Below are 10,192 nucleotides of genomic sequence, written 5' to 3' on the forward strand. Positions count from 1 at the left end.
CATAAACAAACTTGTGTAAACTTGTGACCGTGCGCGTCAGTACGTACCACGAACGCGTCGAACTTCCGCGAATCAAGCAAACTAGCAAAAAACATGCTGAACTCGTAAGAGTTAAATTCCCCTAGGCTTTAACTTAAATGAAAACAGTAATTCTTTTTTTTAATTTACTTTATTACTATTGGTGGTTACAATTGAACTCAACTTATTCACTACAAATACTGCTTTTATATTCTTTTAGAATTGTTTAGTTTGCAAAAGTTATTGATATTCATTGAAAGACGTGCACAATAACCAAAATAATCCAAATTGAAAGATAATCGAATAAATCGTGCAATTAATTCTAAATAAACTGTTCATTCATGGACACTTTGTGCCTGTCCGCTCTTCGCTGGTCGGCACGTGTCTCGTCGACGTGGTTCGTTTCTATCGCTATGTGTTCAATTGTGTGGTTTTTTTTCTTCTCACATTTGCATTCCAGAATGAGCTCGCTATTTTTCCCCCTATCTATTTTGTGTCTATTTTATTTTCTTGCAGGAACCGGCGATGTTTGTTGCTCTAATCTGTCTCTTGCTTCGTTGATTTTCTTTGTCATAAATCGCTCGCTTGATTTCTCTGTGCACTTTCACTGTTGTATGTTTCCACACAGATCATAGACACACATATCACGATATCATTTATTCCCACTTTCGACCAATGATATTTCACGTTGGATGATTTTTGCTTCTTCGATGATTGTATAATTTTTCTTTTCTTCACGACGATGATATGTGGAGTTTTGATTTTTTCTCTTCACGAGGGTGACACGTGGAACTTTGATTTTTTTTTTCTCTAAAACTTTGGTTCTGAATCTTTCTATTGTTGCAGCGCCAACTTAGGTAATTGCTTCGATAGTTTACCTTGGTGATGATCAAATCTTAGGCATTTGCCTCGATGATTTACCTTGGTGATGATCAAATCTTTCCTATTTATTCACAAATGACGCAAGACCAATTTTATTAACGTACAATTCAGGACTGAAGTTTATTTCGTTAGATGTTATTACATTTTGATATGCGCTATTCATTGATACGCCGCTCGTGCTGCGTCCTTCGTGCGGCTATGCTTACCATAGTCGCACGAGTACGTTTGCACCCACTACACTATTTCTCTCCAGAAGAACGAACGAAAATTGACTATTCGTTACGTCTTTTGGCACAACTCATAATTGCTTTCAATCTACCTGCTGATTTGACTTTTTCTTTAACCAACCGTTTTTTTTCACTTCGAAGCATTTAAGAAAATCGCTCTATTTTCCGCTAACGATGCAATAACAGAAGAACGCTGTTTTTTTCCTCTTCAGTTTAACGAAGATTAGATTACAAACTAACATATTCAAAACACGAATCACCTGATTTGTGTGGATATTGTGACTCGGACTGGGGTTCCGATAAGGATGATCGAAAGTCATGCACTGGCTATGTGTTCAAGTGGCAAGGAGGTGCTGTTTCGTGGCTAAGCAAGAAACAGTCAATTGTAACCGAATCAACCGGAGAAGCAGAATACGTGGCCATGTCAAGCGCGTGCAAAGAAATGCTGTGGCTCGGACAATTTACACCAGAAATTTTGGGATAACCAATCATCGAGCCATCAACAATTCATTGTGACAATCAAAGTGCGATCAACATCGTAAACAACGATACAAACAGCGACAGAACCAAATAAATCGTTATCAAACATCACCGAGTGAAGGAATTGGTCAAGAATAAAACGATTGCGCTGAAGAAAATCGATACGAAAGTCATGATCGCCGACAACTTGACAAAGGGAGTCCCTGTCGACAAACACCAATTCTGCACACTAAACATGGGAATTATTTGTTGGACAATTTCGATTTGTAAATTTCATTAATTTTCATTGAAGCATTTTGAACATATTTCATTGTAAATATCATGAACATGACGTTAAATTAATGATTTTTTTTTTTTGGTTTAGCAATTGATTTCCAAACAATATCTGTAAAATTGAATTAGAATTTGACTACATAATTGATTAACCCTTTGATGCACAATTTTTTGTTTTTGAATCATTTTGATATATGTTTTGTGCCACGATAAATAGAGAAAAACCTCATACTTGGATTTTTGAAAAATTGCGTATTTGTCGAGAAAATCGGAAAAGAGTCAAAAGTGTCAAATCACTATAAAAGCTTGAAAAAATTAAATTTCATAAAACTAATGATGCAGAAAGTTAAATTGATGTGTTTTGGTCCTAAGAGTCCTAATTTGACAATTGAAAAGAATGAACAAACCCACAAGATAAGAGGAGGAAAAATGTGGAATTCTGCTATAATTTCGCTTTTTTTTACAGCAGTACATGAACCGAAAAAACTTTCCATTCAGCCAGCCAATTGTAGCCTGTAAAGTATCAAATGAAAGCTAGTTCAATTCCCTACATTTGTTTCCAAACAAGAATGTAAAAATATTCAGTGGTTTTATATCTATAGCGTTTGGCGTATCTGGTTACTTTAGGAACCGAAATGTGATAAAGGGTTAAGGGAGGATGTTGAAAATGTGAACTAAACTTTATGTACTAATCGAATTATGACAGCTATCGCTTATGTCAAATTAAATTCTTTCTATTCCATTTAACCTCTCATACAAAACACACGCATTTTTACTGAGCACCACACTTTTCAACAGATTATCATTACAATCGTCAAACAGTTGAGAATATTCATAAATTTCATCCTATGATCATGTGGTATGTCATGCACACTCGATTCGATTTACAACAAAACTCACGCCGCGAATGTAAAGCGAATGAAATGATAAAAGACAGAAACGGCTGACGGAGATGGAAAAAGCGAAACAGAGAGAATGTGAAATAAAAAGAACACAAACACACGTCGGAAAACAAACGAGTAAATTCTTGTGTGCTGTTTGGAACGCATGAAGTGCACACATATCATTCAAAATGATGTCGACGAAAGTAATGTCAGAGTCATCAAAACGAGGCACAAACGTGATGTTGATGACAACGGGAGCGAATGCGAGAGAGAAAAGAAGAGAGGAATTCTCGGTGCTGTGAGCTGAGTTATACTTTGATGGATGCTGGAGCAGACAGTATCATGAGGCAATGAGTTCGCGCGCCACAAACGAATAAACGAACGAAGTGAAAAAAAGCTCTCTCTCTCTCTCTCTCTCTCTCTCTCTTATCCACACATCGAATGTAATGAACTGACGAATGCAAAAATATATTTTCCGCTCGCGCGAATATGTTCAACTAAATAACGGCATAATAAGTGTTGCTCAAATGTCGCGTTTTATATTAATCGCACAAAACCTCTCACTTCTCGACTCGTTCTCTTTCTCTTGGTTGATACATATTGTGACGTGCGCGCACATACTTGTCTTTTGTTTCATTCGCTTTTTTTCTCCTTCGAACCGGCGCTGCTGCTGCTATTTTTGGGATGTATGCAAGTGCGACGAGCTCGTTATGGCGCTTGATAGAGTGCGTGCCATTGGTTCGATGTCAATGTAACAACTCTCGATATGGATTAGTCAGCAGCTCTGAAGTCAGTGATCAAATAAAGTGAAGAGTGTAGCAGCGAGAGATATGTCTCTTTGCCTCCTTTTGTGCGCTTCACACATTCAAATGGCAGCATAATTTTTTTTCCATTTGACGCGACTTGTCTCGGTTCTGAGGTGATTTTTTTTTTCTTTATTACTTTGTTTAAATGGTGCATGCCAGAGCTTGCAAAGATATTCGTTATTTCCCGAGTTCAGTCGAGTAATGTTTTTGGCAATTGCACAGCTTGCATTCAGACGGCTTTGCCTGGCAAAGCACCCCATTCGGTACTCAAATAGTTCAGACTTTGCGAACGAATAATTATCATGCGAATAGAATATTCGTCGGTATTTGTCTTTTAGTTTAGGGTTTGAGCGCTTTTTAACACATCATCCTACGAATTTCTCTCCCTCGCTCTCTCGCTTTATCTCGTTTTCCGTCGCTCTCTTGTTTTGGCCCGTGGCTTTTATTAAATGCATGTGCAAAAGATATAATTAAATGTCCATGAAGCAAAAATAGGCATGCACGGCGAGAGCACACTTACACATATTAAACATTACGAAGCGATTAGTAATAAATTACGACTCCTTTAAATTCACTTTTCACTCCGTTATATGCTCTGTCTGTGCCATGATAGTTATTCGCCTCGGTTTTCACAGCACGCGCGCGCATTCGTAATCAACTACAATTCTTATTTGCCTTCCATTTCTATCTTCTCTTTTGCATATCTTTTTATCTCTCAACCTGTGTTTTGCCGCCGAATTTTTGTCCAAAATTCATTTCACATTCAGCGACAATGACGTCGAAAAACCGACGAACAAGAAAGAAAAAACTAAATTTCAACGACACAAAAGCATACCGCCGAAACCAACAGTGCACAGAGACCGAAAGCACCGAGAGAAAAACAAGTGTATGTGCAAATATTCGCATGGGCGGCGAGAGAAATGTGCGCGGAAAGAGTAGTTTTGTGAAAAAAAATTTACGTTTAATTTCGTTTTTGTGATGATCGCAAACAGTCATGCATATATTCCGTCGAATTGCGCTTCATTTGATTAAGCGCTCGAGAGATGGGTTTTCGCTTTTGAGTCAGGAAAAATGTGAACAAAATGTTCCCCGAAGTGATTACTCTTCCTTGTCGTGTATAGAAATTTTCTTCTCTGGCAAACACACGTCTCTCTATGGTTTCTAGCAGCGCTGCTCATTTGTTTGGGCAAAGCGAATCTTCTTTTTCCTCTTGTCTTCTTGGAAAAATGTGTCGGCATTTGATTTAGTGGAATAAGGGAAAAAAAACCAATGCTGATTCATTCGTTAACGAATGCGTTTGCAGTGTCAAAGTCGTCAGTGTTGTGGTCGACGATTCTATTTAGCGAAGAAAAAACGAATCGATGCATGAATATGTGGATGAGATTTATCGCGTGGCCAAAATGAGTCGACAATGGTATTTTGTATATATGTGTGTGTAACAAGCTTTGTGAAATGTTGGAATTATGCTTTTTTTTACTTCATGCACAGACAGTGTGTGTAACTGGTTATGTATGTGTGAGTAAGTGTGCCATCAAAACGGATCCCAATCTACAAAGCGGATTCCGAATGCGGGTTGTTGTAAAATTGTTCTACGAAAAAAAATCTCTCAGTCGTTGATTTTCATTTCAAAATGCACGCTTCATGGCTACTGCGTCGGTGGAATGTGCGACATGGGAAAGGGGTGACCGTAAAGTCGCCCGCTCATTTGAATTCTGGCAAGAATGTAACTCTTGAAGAGTTGCCTTTTTTTAATGCATTGATTTTGTGACCAGAAGGCTTTGAAATGAGAGAAAAACCCGAATGCGAAAAAAGATGAAACTCTTCACTCGCTTGGAGCTCAATGTTAGAAATTTTCAAAGGGATTTTATCGAAGCAACGAGTGACGAATTTCGCCGAAAGCACATTAGCAATAATTGAAATTTATCGGTTTTATTTTTGCAAGAACGAGCGCCTGTGGTGAGAGTGAGCTAGAATCCCAATTGTAGCGTTGGTTTTCATCATTGAGGGTTGAAAATGCCCTTATACATCTCTCTCTCTCTCTCTTTCTTGCTCCCTCGCCCTATTGAATCGGTTTTTGGTTTTGGCGTTGGCGCGCTCTTTTGTACTTGTGTTGGTTACTTTTTTTCAGTGTCTTTCTCTATCCACACTCCTTTTGAGGAGTTAACTTAATTAAGATATTGTTTCGTTTTGCACGCCGAATAACCGCATGCTCCCCATCGCCGCCACCGCCAAAGAACAAATAAATTCGCTGAAGCTGAAACTGAAACTGAAACTGAAACCCAACAAGTGATGATGGAGCTCGAGACTGCGACTACAGCCACCGAACTGAAGAATTTTCGGGCAACATTTTTTTGTTCCTTTTTCGTTGTATAACGAGTGGCTGTGTCCAGAAAAGTGGCGGCCCTTTTATCAATTACGTTTGTTGGTTAGATGCGCGCTCGCTCACCGCACACCAAAGAAAAGCATAAACAATTGACGTTGTCTCGAGCTTATTCCATTTTTTTGTTCTTTTTTCTCTCTCGCGCTCCATTTTGGTTTGACTTTTTTTCACCCTCTCGGTCATGCTGCGTCGCATTGATCGCTTTTTTTTTAAATTCACATTCGTTCAATTAAAACCACTCAGACGCACATAAATTCGTAATGACTTTCGACGGAAAACTCATTTAAAGTGTTCAATGTAAAAGAACATTGAAAAAAGGGGAAAAAAACAATAAAATTCAAGTTTGAGATTTACTTTGCCTTCTTCGCATCGCCTCACTTCACAAGTTACAATGCAACAAACCAATGAATTTCATGAATATTTCATTGTTGCGCGCGGTGTGCACTTTAATTATCGTTTGTTAATTCAAACCACGTGCGTATTGCGAGCAATTTTTTGATTACCACTGCGGCAATATCGATGCTATTCGACTTACGGTCGAGAGACAGAGAGAGATCGAATCTCAGCCACGATTTAATTATGTTTCTCTTTTTTTTACAATGTAAAACAAAGAGAAAAGAGATTGAGAGAAACCACAAACCACGAAATAAGACCAAAAGCGGAATAGAGTCGGGTGAGATAAAGACAACTGAGGCAGAGAAAGAGTGGGTGTGAACGTGTTGGAAATCAAACAAACTATTTTAACTTGGCCAAAGCGATGCTACGGCAACATAAACAGGATAATCGCATTTCATTTTATTCAATTATTAAGTCTAATCTATTTGGAGTGCAGCAGTAGCAGCCATAGCATCCAATTCGGAAGCTTAAGTGTGAAAATACTCAAAATAATTCGATTCGAACAGCCGATGCCGGATAAAAAAAAATTCTGCACCGTATAACATTTATTATTTAATAACAAAACGTCGAGAATGAGTCGATGAGTGTATGTGTGAGAGTGTGTGTGGGAGTGAGTGCGAAACAAGAGCATTTGAAATGGAAGAGATGGAAAATACCATGTTCAACTCAAATGAGAACTACTTGTGGAGGAACAGTATTCACAGCTTGTTCAAAAGCTCAAGCGAAGCATTAGATAGAAGTGGTTTTATATTCAGTTATTGAGCACACATTCGATTTGGGAAAAGAGACGGAGGGAGCGTGATGTCGGTGTGTTTGGCTTCAATCGCATTCATTTCATATGAATCGCATGCGATTCATAGAAAAAAACTAACTTGCACTAATTGAATATAATGAGTATTTTATAAAAAAAAGATCCCATGCAAAAAGTTGGTTCGAAGTTGAAATAGTTGGGTGTTGCTGGGTGGAAGAACTTTATATTGCCGATACTTTTTATTTCCTTTGTCCGTTTGGTTGCAACGGATGGTGTTGGTACGAAGAAGTCAAATGTGTGCTTTCTAATTTGGTCGCAATGTGTGGGTTGATTGGACCAAGTTTGAATGGAGTTGAGGCCAGGAGATGAGACAAGGATTAAGCGGTCAATATTCCATAATTTTTCCTCATTCACTCTTGCTCTCCAGTTACAACTTCATCTCTCACTCTCTTTCTCTCTCTCTCTCTCTGTGTGTGTGTATCGTAGCGGCGGGCATTGACTTCCCTGACTTGAAATTGTCAAAGGACATCGAATTCGGCTTGGGTGCAATAACCTGTCCAGCGACAACGCTTTTTGCTATCTTTGCCTAATCCATGCTAACCGGTGAACTAGCATTTGTGTTATGCAATTAATTTAGTTTGGATGTGATGTTGTTATTTTTTCTGCATCCTATCCCATGCATTGTACTTTCCCTCATTTGCGAACGTGTTTACCCATCTCGGGCTATTACGTGCGTGAATAAAACCGGATGAAACGACTCAATTTTTATGTAATCAACATGAATCCATATTGTGCAATGATGCTTCAATTATTCACTTTTATCCACTCGGTGTTCTTTTCTCTCCCTGCGACAACAAGAAAAACAACGCAACAGCCGCTGCTGCTTGTGTTTCGCGGCATCTCTATTCAACAATTGTTTGGTTTGCCATACACACAAAACATGAAGATAAAACAATGACATAGACGTGTTGTTTCAGTTACAGCAAAAAAAACGCCACTTTTCATTCGCTTGTTTTGTATGTGGTGCTCTGTTTCTCTTTTCCCCTCTCTCTCCATTTCAAAAAGTTGAATTTCATTCAGCCGCTGAGGGAGTAAAAAAAAAATCGATGACAGATGTAAGTGCGTTACTGTTTCTCTCTTCGCCACTCTGTCGCACGCTAAATGATTGCCTTGCCTGTTTATGGTTTATTTAATCGCTAAATGAATTTCGCTATTGTCAATTGACGGGGTTGCTTCCTTTTTTCAGTTCCAACTTCTCTTTGCTGTGAACGAACAAGAGAAAGAAAGAAAAAAAGAGAAAGAGAGAGAACGATCATGACAGAGAGACAAAATGTTGTGTGAAAGATGCCAGAGTGAGAGACACAGAGGAAAAATGTCGGTTGTGCCACCCGGTTAAGGAGTCACATTCATAATAATATCTATTTATCGGATGCACGTTTATGTGATGGCATATTACGTAAAAAAATAAATCCTTGCCAAAGCCTGCTGCTGCTACTGTCGCATATACGTACTCTTTTTGGGTGCAAAACGTAAAACAAAAACCATTGTTATGAAATGTGAACAATCATCTCAAAGAGAGAGAGAATGGAAGAAGGCACACAGCACTGATGCGGCAAAAAGTGAAGAGGAGGCGTCCATAAACAATTCGGTAACAACAACAACAACAACAACAACAACAACAACAACAACAACGACCACACGCACATCTCGCACACTTTGTAAATATTAAGCGGTGCTGGAATAGATTTTAATGCTTAACCAAGGGAGAAGAGTCATGGCATTGCCACACCAAAAGTGTGTGTGTGTGTGTGTGTTTTGCATGCGCCACCAAAATCATAGATGGAAAATAATCACATCATTTCGCTTTCGGTCCTGTCTTGTTGTGTTCGATGGTGTGTTTTCTGCTTGGCCAAGGCATTTTTTGCCTTCGCTCCTTGCCTCCTGAACAATATCTCAACAAATTTTTTGTTCGAATAGGTCATGAGTCGGTGGCTGTTGTGTGTGTTTCACTGCGTTTTGTTGTTATCAAGCAAATGATTTAGTTATGTTGCAATGCTGTAACACAATCGCTTTTTCGGACCTTTTTTTTTCATCTTCTTCATTTCGTCGTCTTGAACCAATCTTGTTTGCGTGTGTGTTTCTGTTGGTGGTGGTGGTGTTGGCAAAATAGCCGACAAAAACTCTAAATAGACATTTTTGAGAGTAACGAACGCGTAGCTTTCGAAAAAATCTCCGATTCGATGTGTGTGTACTTGCGTTCTTTCTCTCTCTTTCAACATACTTATGACGTTGAGTCGCTCGCTCGCGTGCCCTCCAACTGCAAAATGAAAAAGAAAAATGAAATTTAATATCCATAATAAAATGATATAATGTCAGTTTTTCTTTGCTTTCTCTTCTCGTTTGTTCGTCGATCTATTCGCTCGCTTGCTTGCTTGCCTCAGCGCCATACCAAAAATGCGCCACCCGCAGCAGTGATTTCCTCGTCATGGCATCACATCAACTGCTTAAATTATGTTTAGTCTGATTTTTCCATTTGTATACCATCTTAGCATTCATTTAATACTTAACGACGACTTTATTTCAAAATTTTCTCCTTTATCATTGTTTATTTTCGCTTCTATTTCCCTCCGTCCCCCTCTCCCTTTCTGGATATGAAATCTCCATTTGCTGCGATATTTTATTTTGCTTGGATTCATTCGTATGCATGCGAAAATCCACTTCTTATATAATTACAACTACTTGAGATGAGTTTCAATATTCGGTGCTTTTTGCCGAGCTAACAACCCATAATTTATAAGATAGATAGTCAAATCTTGGAAGATGTGCCAAAATGATTTCGGGTTGGGCGATTTTAATTGTAGATTCTATGTAGTTTTGTGTAGTGTTTTTACTTCTTTTTTTTTTATCTAGGAACAATTTGTGGGAAATACATTTTTCAACCAAGATTTGAATAATCCCATTTTGGAGAAGTTTTTCCATAGCCGATTACTCAAAAAAATTGTTCCTACATAAAATAAAGTAAAAACACTACTCTAAAATACATAAAATCCTAGGGGGATTTAACTACGTGAAAACTTGTAAAAAAATGATATAAA

The sequence above is a fragment of the Sitodiplosis mosellana genome, unplaced genomic scaffold, assembly GCF_009176505.1.
Source record: "Sitodiplosis mosellana isolate CC-2019 unplaced genomic scaffold, AAFC_SMos_1.0 Smas_scaffold_6170, whole genome shotgun sequence".
Taxonomy (NCBI): Eukaryota; Metazoa; Arthropoda; class Insecta; order Diptera; family Cecidomyiidae; genus Sitodiplosis; species Sitodiplosis mosellana.